General features: G+C 43.9%; 1 long non-coding RNA gene across 3 annotated transcripts in view; it reads left to right on the top strand.

Moving 5' to 3' along the window:
- The window catches only part of LOC118540305 (uncharacterized), a 30,081-nt gene that overhangs the window by 16,199 nt on the left and 1,829 nt on the right, over positions 1-12,053 (top strand). The gene's annotated exons all lie outside the window — the stretch shown is intronic.

The raw sequence follows: 12,053 nt of genomic DNA, 5'->3' as shown, positions 1-12,053 counted from the left end.
TGACCACCCCATGAGGGATTACTTCTAACATGTGCTACTGGTATTTCTGGGTCCCCAGCTCCCCAGGTACCAGGACGGCGAGCTGTCACACTGAGAACACACCGCCCAGCTGGCCTGTGTTGTCACCCCAGTGGCCACTCTCTTCTTCCCTTGGGAAAGTGAGAGGGAGACGACACAACCCAAGTCATGGTCTTCTTCTCAGATCTTGTCTTGGTTTATTGACTTAGTTGTTCAATCTGAACAGTTTCTTCCTTTGTCAGATTATCAAGAGAGATGCTGATGTTCTCTTGTATACTTACTGCTCAATTCATTTTCTGTTACATTTTTAGCACCTCACATGCATCTCTGCTAATTAATATCAAGATATACAAACACAGTAATTTCCTCCCAAGGACTCTACACGGATCAAGCAATCATTTTTCCCACAACTTTAATTTTGAGAAGTAATATAGCATCTTATTTAGCTATTGCCAAAAAAATCACATGACGTCATTAACAGCCATCATAATGAGCACTTGGTGTAAAAATACTTGCTTGAGATTCCCTCGGGGTCGGTTTCTTGAGGGCAGAAGCATGAGCTCTCAGTCCTAGCAGAATTGCCAGTCTGGTAGCATCTCAGTATATATTTAATAAACTGAATGAAGAGGAAATAATGAATAGATGATGGAGTAACATAAAGAGCTCTGAAATATGACCCAGCTTGAGGAGCAGGGGCCTTCTGAGCTCAGAACTGAATGTAGCGTTCTGCTGTAGAGATCAGTCCTTATTCGAAGCCATTCTGGAGGGACTCTGCTGAAATTTGACAGCAGGCTGGTGAAAGGCAAGGGCTTGGAAGTGGACAACTGTAGGCTCTGTGAGGAAACCCTCACCACATTCTGAGACAGAGGACATTAGCACCATCTCAGGGACACCTGAAGGATCATTCTCAAGCTTTGGGGAAATGGAGACCCCTCAGGGACCCTTCCTGAGTGAGTCATCCCAGTCCCAAGGAGTAAGGCCAATACTGTATAAGGAGTTTTAGCTACCCCTAACAGGAGCATTTATGCCACAGTTTCAAAAACATTATCACCTGAGTTTGGTGTGTGACTCCAGTGGTTGCCCATAAACCTCGCTCGACTTTGGATCCATTTTGTAGAACTAAATTAACAACGAAGTTGATGGGAAATGTATGTAAGAGGTCGATTTTACTCCTTATTTATGTTTTCACCTTTCCTACAATAAGTACTACTGGGAGGGATAATCCTCACAAGTCTCTGGAGCTCCTGCATGTCTTACTGGGTGTGCTCTGACTGCTCTTTATCCGGATCATTACTCAGGATTGAGTTTGCAGTAAGCAACCTTGAGGGATAAGGTCATGTTTCACCAGGACAAAGAATAGGCTTGTTTCCTGTTTGCTAAAAAAGCAGAGGATTCACCAGGTTCACTATTCGTCAGCTGCAAAGCAAACCTACTGCATGCGCCATCCCTTTGTGCGCATGGTATCACCCGTGTGGGATGGGGAGGGGGTAAAGGGAACTTTGCAAACATGCGGATGCATGAGCAATAAAGTCCTTTGTCTCTGGCCAGCAGCCTTGTGTTTTCTACCAGTATCCCTGAAACAGCAACAGGCTCACTTACTTTTGCTGATAAGTAGGATAAAATCAAATCCCACTTCCTTCAAGTATGTGTTACTTTTGTGATAGTAAACCAATAAACATTATTATAAAATTAGAAATGATCCTTCTCTAGCAACTTGTTACTTTCGTTCCTTGAGTCTCTAGTTAACATTGATTAAAATGTTATGTAAAATATAAATGTAAAATAATGTATGTTTCTATAAACAAATACCTAGGACAGAAAATGGAAGCCTAAGTCACTACATTTTATGACTATTTCCTTTCAGATTAGAAAACATATTTCTCAAGCTAGTATTCCTCAGGTCTCAGCAAAATTCAGTCTTCTACGGCACCTGGGTGGCTCAGTCGATGAAACGTCTGGCTTCAGCTCAGGTCATGGTCTCAGGGTCCTGGGATCGAGCCCCGCATCGGCTCCCTGCTCAGTGGGAAGTCTGCTTCTCCCTCTCCCTCTGCTGCTCCCCCTCCTTGTACTCTCTCGCTTGCACTCTCTGTCTCTCAAATAAATAAATAAAATCTTTAAAAAAAAAATTCAGCCTTCTAGTAAAACTAATTCTTCTGGATAGTCTGGGGCTGATCCCTGCAGCACCCCCTCCCCCTTCCATGACTGGCATCTTGCAATGATTTCCCATCCAGCTTCCCATACGCCTAACAGTGGGCAAGGGACTCTGCCCGCACATTGTGCATTCCTCCAGACTCCGCTCCCCCTTCTTCAGGGGCAGCTAGATCTGCTACTCTTTCTAGAGCCCAGGCCAGGGGTTTCAACCTCTCCTCCAAACAGAGGTCTCTACCCTTGTCTTCCCAGGAAGAAGCATGATCTCCTCGGGGTCCTAAAACCCATAAGCTCTGGATTTCCCTGGGGGGTGGAAAGAGGGGAGGCGAGCTCACATCTTTAGACCTACAAGGAGGCTTGCCTTCCAGTGGGGGTGGGGAAAAAAAGCACTAAGACTAATTAGCTGTATCCCAGCAAGTTACTCTGTAATATCTGTGCTCAGTGTTCTCAGGCCCTCAACCTGGGGGCTCCTGGCTGGCTCTGTCAGTACAGCATGTGATTCTTGATCTCAGGGTCGTGAGTTCAAGAAAGAAAAGAAATCAATGCCTCAACTTTCATATGCTCTCTAAAAAAAGTACTGATTAAGTTAACACCAGCAATGTGGCTTCTTACTAAATGGTGCTCACTAAGGTTACCGTTCAACTCTCTGCAACAATATCAAAAGCCAGCGGTCAGCTTGCTCTCAGCAAACAGGCCAGGACTTTGGTTCTGGCTGACCATCCATCTGCAGCCTCCTCTCTTCCATCGGCTTGCCCACACATCCAGCTTTCTGTCTCCAGCAGCTCCTTCTCTGGACCCTTTATGGCTCACTTTACCTACATGTCGCCTGGAAGTTGCTGTTCACCCGGCCTCTGTCCTAGGCCGCCTTCCTGTCTCACATCCCAGCCCCTCCTGAGTGGCCTCCTCATTTCCATGGTTCCACCGTCTGCTGCCCCACCCAGGCCTCTCTCCCAAGCTCCAGGCTCCCCTCCAGCTTTCTAGTGAACATTTCTTTCTTTCTTTCTTTCTTTCTTTCTTTCTTTCTTTCTTTCTTTCTTTCTTTCTTCCTTCCTTCCTTCCTTCCTTCCTTCCTTCCTTCCTTCCTTTCTTAAAGATTTTATTGGGGCGCCTGGATGGCTCAGTCAGTTAAGCGTCTGTCTTCTACTCAGGTCATGATCCTGGGATCGAGCCCCACATCGGGCTCCCTACTCAGCTGAGAGTCTGCGTCTCCCTCTCTCTCTGCTCCTCCCTGCCCTGCTCATGCATGCTCTCTCTCTCTCTCTCTCAAATAAATAAATAAGATCTTAAAAAAAAATAAAAGATTTTATTTATTTATTTAGAGGGAGAGAGTGTGTGAGCAGGGGGGAGGGGCAGAGGGAGAGGAAGAGAGAGAATCTTCAAGCAGACTCCACGCTGAGTGTGGAGTCCGGCTTGGGGTTCGATCCTACGACCCTGAGATCATGACCTAAGCCAAAATCAAAAGTTGGATGCTTAACCGACTGAACCACCCAGGAGCCCTTCTAATGGACTCCTCTGCTTGCACCCCAAAGTCAACAGTTCCAAAGCATACTTGGTCTGTTCCCCCAAATCTGCTCCCCGCCTCAAGCCCCCTATCTCAGCACATGATGCCACCATCCACTGAATTGCCCAGGAAGGAATGAGAAGCTTCCCTACACCCTGTGAATTAGCAGGGCTCGTTGGTTCTTTGTCCTCACTTGTACTGTCACTTCTCACCGGCCCTCAGATGCCACCGGAGTCCAGGGCGCTATCATGTCTTGCTGGGATCACCCCCCTCCTCTTAAATCATCTCCCTTATCTCTGGCTGCAATCCGTTCTCCACTCTGCAGTGACAAAGACCTTACTAAAGTGCAAACCTGACCTTGTCGTTCTTTTTTTGTTTTTTTGTTGGGGGGCGGCGGTGCTCGTCTGGGATATGAAACCCTTGTTATTCTTTTTCTTTAAATCTCTGAACACCCCTCAGTGCCCTCCTAACGAAGAAATCATTATGATTTCCAAATCCGTGCATGCCCTGGTCCCACCTTCCCATCCTCATCCTCTCGGACACTAGAACTTCCAGTCTTGCTGTGTGGCGCTGTATCCACCAGAGGGCAGCCTAACCAGCAGCAAGGCGGATCTAGGCCTTCCAGAGTCCCGAGAATGCAGTTTTCCAGAGACCTCAGGCCTGATCCTTGATGTCATACATCTCAGTTTGGTGAAGGAGGCAAATGAAAAAGAAATGAACCACTGACAGAATAGCTGTCATTTGTTCCAAATGTTATTAAAATAGGCAACAGGAATAATTAGGGACTCCATTGGGAGGGTGGTCAGGTTTGGTTTGCTTGGTTTCCCCAAGACCAAGGACCAGGAGGAGGAACAATCCAGAAAATATTATAAAGATCTGATTTTGGTAATAAGGATATCTGTAATACATTTTTTAAAGTATCGGCTACTAGTTTTAAAATATATTTATACTACCCAAAGCAGTAACTCAACTTCCCAGAAAACTTGTCCAATTGAAGACTCTAGAACTTCCTGTAAAACAGAGCATTCACCATCCGTCCATCTTCCAACTGAAGTCTGGTATTTGTGTGTGTGTCAGGGAGGGCGGTGATATCCTCTCTGGTCTCGTGACTGAGCTAGTCTTCGGACTTCCTCAGTTATATACATTGTATCTTCAGGGCTCAGTGCAATTCTCCATCCTGCTGGGAAACTTTCCCAACTGCCCTAGTCTGGACAAAATGCATGGTGCACGCCTCCATCCCAGCAACCATCATTCTGTACTTTCATGCTTTCTTCAGAGTAAATCATTTCCCTATGTCCATCTCCATGACGGGTTCATAGTAGGTGCACAGTATCTGTGGCTGCAGAAAACATCCAACACGTGTGCTGTGTGACCTCTGACCAGTCATTGCTTTCCTGCAAGCCTCAGTTTTCTCGTCACTTGAGAATAACACAGCCTACAACATTGTGAGAAGGCTTACTTAAGTGTCTTATACATATTAGTAATAAGAATAGGATTCGTTAGCAAAGGACTGTCGGGCATATCAGAACCTGGTGTATTTGCTCCAGGGTTTCTTCTCCAACTTATCTTCTGGGGTGTTTGCTGAGGGTACCGTTCCATTGTAAAAACACAAGTTTTCTGAGGAGTGGACCTCGAACTTCCAGCCTCGCTGTGTGGTGCTGGATCCACCAGAGGGCAGCCTAACATCAATGTTGTGGAGCTCAGCCTTTTCAGAGCCTGGAGAATGCCGTTTTCCAGAGAGCTCAGAAGCAACTTTCCTCCCCTCCCCGCCCCCCCCCCCCGCCATTTGGATGAAAATCTTTATAAAATGTATTCCATGATCTCCTAGCCATTATAAGTACATTGTTATCATGATTTCCTGTGAGTTAGCCTCACCATTTCCTGTCAACTGTAGGTATTAGCTTAATTTGGTCATTCAATCATTCTGTAGAAAAAATTGTGTAAAGGAAGTAAGAACTGGCCATAGTCTATTCATTCATGTTTTAGAAATAAAGTGGAAAAAATATATTAAAAAATAAAAATAAAGTGGATTGCTTTCCCATTGTAAGCCCAAAATAGACTTATTTCAGAAGATTTAGATGGAAAAACAAAAAAAATGGGAAGACCCCCAACTCCTTACTCTCACCACTTTTCTGTACTTGTCAAGAGCTAGGATATTCCAGATTTTGTGCTGGGCCTCAGAAGTGCAAAGCTGAATAGAGTGATGAGCTTGCCTTTAGGGGGGGTGTGCCGTCCAGTGAGGAAGGCGGACAAGCAAGAGATGATTATAATCAAGTGTAATGAGTGCTTTAATACAAATATGCACCAGGTTCTTTGAGAGCGCGCAGTGGAGGCCACTTTGGCTTGAGTGACAGGAAATGCTTTTGGGAAGAAGGATCAATGAAGTTGGATTTTGAAAAATCGTGTATGATGAAGGGGTGTGGGTAGACGGAACAAGAAATCAACAGACAGAAATATACCTTCCTCTTTCCATATCCTTATGGACAGCAAAATTCTGGCCTCCGCAACAGTTTGTATTGTAAGCACCCAGAACAGAGCCTGGTACACAGTAGGGGCACAGGAAAAGTTTGTTGAATAGACCAATACGAACCTCTGTGATTTTGCGGGACTACTGATGCTCCTGTAAGTTCTTGTCCCTATGCTACTAGCCTCTTTCAGGTGTTCACATGACCTGCTCCTTCTCTTCATTCAGCTCTCTGTTCACATTATCCACTTCATTCTCTTACCCTTCAGAGCACTTACTATTCCCTGATATCATATTATTCTTATTGTCTGTGTCCCCCACAAGACTGTGAGCTTAATAAGGGTAGGGGTCTTATTTCACTCACTACTGTATCTCTAGTGCCTATAACAGTTCTTAAAATACAGGAGAAGCTTGGTAAATACTATTTTGAAAAAGAAAAAAGAATGAGTATGAGTCATCAACCTTAGCTTTACTTTGTGATTGAAAAATACATATATTTTTTAAAGCAAACAATGGAGTGAGTTTGCTATAACGTGTTGGGACATGTATTCGGACATCCAATATTTTACTGGAAAACTCACAAATAAAATAAGAAAAGAAAGAAACAGTTGTACCCATTCAGCTCACATCCTCTTCCGCTTATTTATCCCAAGGAAAGAGAAGAAAATCATCCATGACAAGTAGCGGCTGTCAGAAAGGCAGTTTCATGTTCGGGGGAAAGCAAAATCTCCCGCCATCAAAGCAGCGTATCTCAGCTTCAAGTACACTTTTCTTCTGGAGGAAAATTGGAAAGACTAAAATGAGCTCACGTATCAGCATTACTTCCACCCTTCCTTGTCTTTGTGGTATTTTACAGCTCTGCAAGTTATAGAAAACTGCTAGTAATACAAGTAATTCTTGTCCATAGAAAACAAATAGAGTTTGGTGGAAAGTGAGGTCACCCTACGGCATCTATTGGTGAATTCCTTCCAGCACTTCTCCGAATATAAGTGTGGGCAACTTTGAGTCTCCTTTGGACTGGTTATATAGCATGCTAGTGCTCTCTTCAGTAATTAATGAGCTAAATAGGACATTTCACAAGTGTTTATTTTATATTTGTATGAGAGTCATGATTTTACATTTTTAAAGATTATTTTTAAGATTTTATTTACTTATTTGACACAGAGAGACACAGCGAGAGAGGGAACACAACCAGGGGGAGTGGGAGAGGGAGAAGCAGGCTTCCTGAGGAGCAGGGAGCCGGACGCGGGGCTCAATCCCAGGACCCTGGGACCATGACCTGAGCCAAAGGCAGATGCTTAACCACTGAGCCACCCAGGCGCCCACATTTTTTAAAGATTTTATTTATTTGAGAGAGCGTACTCATGAGCAGGAGGGGGGTGTGGGGGGAGGGGGGCAGGAGAGGCAGAGGGAGAAGCTGATGACTCCCCGCTGAACGGGGATCCTAATAAGGGCTTCATCCCAGGACCTTGAGATCATGACCTGAGCAGACAGCAGATGCTTAACCAACTGAGCCACCCAAGCGCCCTATGATTTTACATTTTTAAAAGAATAATCATTTAACACTTGTCACGTATTAGACAAATATCACCAGAAGTATTGTCATATTATGCAATGCACCTTTTCAGTGGAAGGATACTCATTTGCATTTCCCTAATGAAGGGAATTTTTTTTCATCCTTATGACTTAAGGGGATGGAGTGGGGGGTTCTACAAAACACCCCCTTTGGGTAGCAAAGGTCAACAAGGTATTCTGAATGCTGTTGAGAACTACTTTTTAGTCCTTAAAGATTGGGCATCTTTCATGAACATGTCACTGCTTGATAGCCAATCACAAGCTTGCCTCTCTATGCTGTTAATGCTATTCTGCAGAACATCCCCAAGATAGCTTGTTTGCGGTGGATGTGTGTGACAAGAGTTAGGAGAAGAACGTGCATTGCTGGTGAGAACCGTGACAGGACCCACAGCAACCAGAAACCTTTGTGTTCAAGGGGAAGAGGACAGTCTTTTCAACAAAGGATACTGGGCAAATTGGATATCCACATGCAAAAGAATGAAATTGGGCCCTTACCTTATAGTCTATAGACAAATTTATCTCAAAATGGGTTAAAGACCTAAACCTAAGAGCTAAAACTATAAGACTCTTAGAAGAACACATAGCAAAGACACGTAATGATGTTGGATGTGGCTATGATTTCTTGGATGTGACACCAAAAGCACAGTCAACAAAATAGATAAATCGGACTACATCAAAATTACAAATTTCGGTGTGTCAAGGGAAACTATCAAGACAGTAAAGAGTCAATCAATAAAATGGGAGAAAGTACTTGCAAGACATGTATCTGATAAAAATTAATATACAGAATACAAAGAACTCCTACAACTCAACAACAAAACAAACAACCCAATTTTTAAATGAGCAAAGAACTTGAGTAGACATTTCCCAAAAGAAGACATATGAATGGCCAATGAGCATATGAAAAGATCCCCAACATCACTCATCGTCAAGGAAATGCAAATCAAAATCTCAGTGAACTACCACTTCACACCTATCAGGATGGCTATTTTCAAAAAAAAAGGAAAAAACGAAAGAAAGAGAAAATAACAAGTATTGGTGAAGATGTGGAGAAACTGGAGCCCTCCTACCTTGCCAGTGGGAACGCAAAATGGTGCAGCTGCTGCGAAAAAGTTTGAAGGTTCCTCAAAAAGTGAAACATAGTATAGGATGTAGCAATTTCATCCCAGGGTGTATCTCCCACAGAACAGACCGCAGGGACTCGGATACTTTCACATCAGGGTTCATAGCCTCACCATTCAGGATAACCAAAAGGAAGAAATGATCTAAATGTCCATCAACAGATGAATGGATACACAAAATGTAACATATACACAAGCAACATTATTCAGCCCTTAAAAAGAATGAAATTCTGATCATGCCACAACATGGATGAACCTTGAAAACATCATGCTAAGTAAAAGAAGCCAGACACAAAAGGCCACATGTTGTGTGATTCCATTCACATGAAGTGCCTAGGATAGACAAATTAATAGAGTGAAAAAAGTAGAGTAGAGTTTACCAGGGGCTTGGGAGGGAGTCGTGGGGATTTAATGTTTAATAGGTGCAAATTTCTGTGGGGATGATGTTCTGGAGATGGATAGAGTAATGGTTGCAACAGCACTGTGCAATTGAATGGTCACTGAATTGTACACTTAAAAATAATTAGGGGAGGGGGCTCCTGGCTGGCTCAGTTGGTAGAGCATGTGACTCTTGATTTCAGGGTTGTGAGTTCAAGCCCCACATGGGATGTTGAGCTTACTGAGAATAAATAAATAAAAATAAAAATAATTAAAATGGTAAAATTTATGTTATGTACATTTTACTACAATTAAAAAACAGAAAAGAAACAAACTGGCATGCTACTGGAAATGACAAAGCTGAAAAGGAATTAAAACAAGAGTCTAGGCAAGACTCAAATGTTATGGGAACAACTAAATAGCAAAGACAACATTTTGAACCAGTAGGGAAAGGATGTTACTCCCATACACCAAAAAGTATCACAGTCAAAAGAAATAGTAATATCTAAATAAATGTCTAATGTGGGGGTAGGTAGATATATTGTCCTTTTGCACCCAAACCTGATTCCACTAGCTTCCAAATGTCTGTATTTAATTTGCATTTGTTGACTCTATCCAGAATTTTTAAAATGGACTCTGTACACCGAAGCTGGGGACTTGGGGGCAATGAGGTGAAGAGACCCAGGACCAGCTGGAGCGTGGAGAGCATGTCCAGGCACCACACCTTCCTTCTGTTGTTTCCTCTCTGCGGACTCTTTCCAGAGCTCCCTTCCCTCTTACCTGCTTGCCTGGGAACCAAAACGGCTCAGAAAACAGCTGAGCAGCTTTCATCTGCTGGAGAAGCAACCCCTCCTCCTCAGAACATACTTCCCTCCCCATGTTCAACTAGATGATGTTTTTATCCAGTTATTTCAGTAGCTTCCTAACTGGTCCCCTTGCATCCATCCCTGCATCCATCCCTGCATCCGTCCCTGGATCCATCCCTGCATCAGATCCTGCATCTGTCCCTGCGTCCGTCCCTGTGTCTGTCCCTGTGTCTGTCTCTGCGTCTGTCCCTCCGTCTGTCCCTGCGTCCGTCCCTGCATCTGTCCTTCCGTCCATCCTGCATCATTCTCTGTGCTGCAGCCAGAGTGACCCTGCTAATGTGAGATCATGGCCCCCCTCTGCTCAGATGCCTCTACAGCTGTCCTTTTCACTCAGAGTAAAACCAAAGTCCTCCCAAGGCCCAACAGAATTTTGTCTCCCATTCTCTCTCTCTGCCCTCATCTGCCGGACTCTATCTGCTCAGGCACTCTGGCCTCTTTGCTGCTCCTCTCTGTGCCGTGCAGAACAGGGACCCTCTCAACTCAGGGCCCTTGTGTTGCTGTTTTCTAAGGCTGGAAAACTCTCCTTCTAGATACCCACATAGCCACATGGCTCATTGTCTCAACTCCTTGAGGTCTTTGTTCAAAGTTTACCTTCTTGGTGACCTGTAAACCATCTCACTTAAAACTGAACACAGCACTGCAGGTCCCATCCTGTCTATTCTTTTCTGCCTTGTTTCCTTTCATAGAACTGGTCGGTATCTAGTGCATAATATAGTTTATTTCCTTACTTATGTTTGGTTTATCGTCTTTGTTCCCATTAGAGTGTAAGTTCCATGAGGTAGGGAGATTCTTACCTGTTTGGTTTATTGATACATGACAAGCTCCTAGAATAGTGCCTGGCACATAGTAGGGCTTACTAAATATTTGTTGAATGAATGGATGGTCAACTGTTGACTCTGCACAAAGACCACTCTTAAAAACCTGTTGACCAAGCAAAGCTGATTATTACTTATTGCAGCATGGGGAAACACCACCTGATAGAGTCAAAGGGAAAGGTCGGGGGAGATATTTATAGAGTTCTGGAGTCTATGCTCTCATGATTTAAAGTAGATTTTTCAAGGTAGGGAACTGGTTGGGATTGAGCAAAATCCCTGACATAATAGTTTAGGATTGGTGGTCATGGCGAGGTGAGGATCTTAAGGTGTGTTTTTATGAGGAAAATGTTGTCCTGATAAGTGACTTATTGGTTCCAGTAAACAAACTGTTTTCTTGATAAGATGGCTGTTTGTCCAGGTAGCAAACCACCCAGGTAACTTGGCTTACAACAGTTTTCTGCAGCACACAGTACAGTTACTAGTTTACAGTCTTGTCTTCTGTTAAGTTTCTGCTGATGTAGGAGGTCTCAGCTCCCAACATCAGTCAGTGTGTGCAGCTCAGCGGATTCAAACATGTTTGGCCTTGGGACCTTTTCTGGAAACAGAATCTTACCACGGAAGGCTAGTTCACAGAACAGATCAATAATGGAACTGCCTTGGTGGAGCTGAGACAGCCCAGATTCTGCTGCCCATGCTACCCCTGACCCCAGCAACATTTGAAAAGCAAATACAAATTTGGAAAACAGAAGATACGTTGCTTGAGGACATCCTTTTCCCAAACAGTGCTTTTCCAAACATTTTTTCAAGATAATAGGTTTACAAAGCTTTTGTTATGGAGTGATAATAGGCTGATAGAAGCAGCGGGTGTGTACAAGAATTGGCACGTTCTTGGGGCGCCTGGGTGGCTCACTGAGTTAAGTCTGCCTTTGGCTCAGGTCATGATCTCAGGGTCCTGGGATGGAGCCCCATGTCGGGTTCCCTACTCAGCGGAGAATCTGCTTCTCCCTCTCCTTCTGCCCCTCCCCCCACTTGTATTTTCTCTCTCTTTCTCAAATAAATAAATAATCTTAAAAAAAAAAAAAGAATTGGAACATCCGTTCTGACTGGTTGATGCTCCTGCCACAAGATTGTGAAATATTTGAGTACCATGCATGATTACATCTATGA

Source organism: Halichoerus grypus, chromosome 10 (genome assembly GCF_964656455.1).
Source record: "Halichoerus grypus chromosome 10, mHalGry1.hap1.1, whole genome shotgun sequence".
In the NCBI taxonomy this organism is placed as follows: Eukaryota; Metazoa; Chordata; class Mammalia; order Carnivora; family Phocidae; genus Halichoerus; species Halichoerus grypus.
Note: the sequence above shows the minus strand (reverse complement) of the source record. Positions and strands in the feature narration are given on the sequence as shown.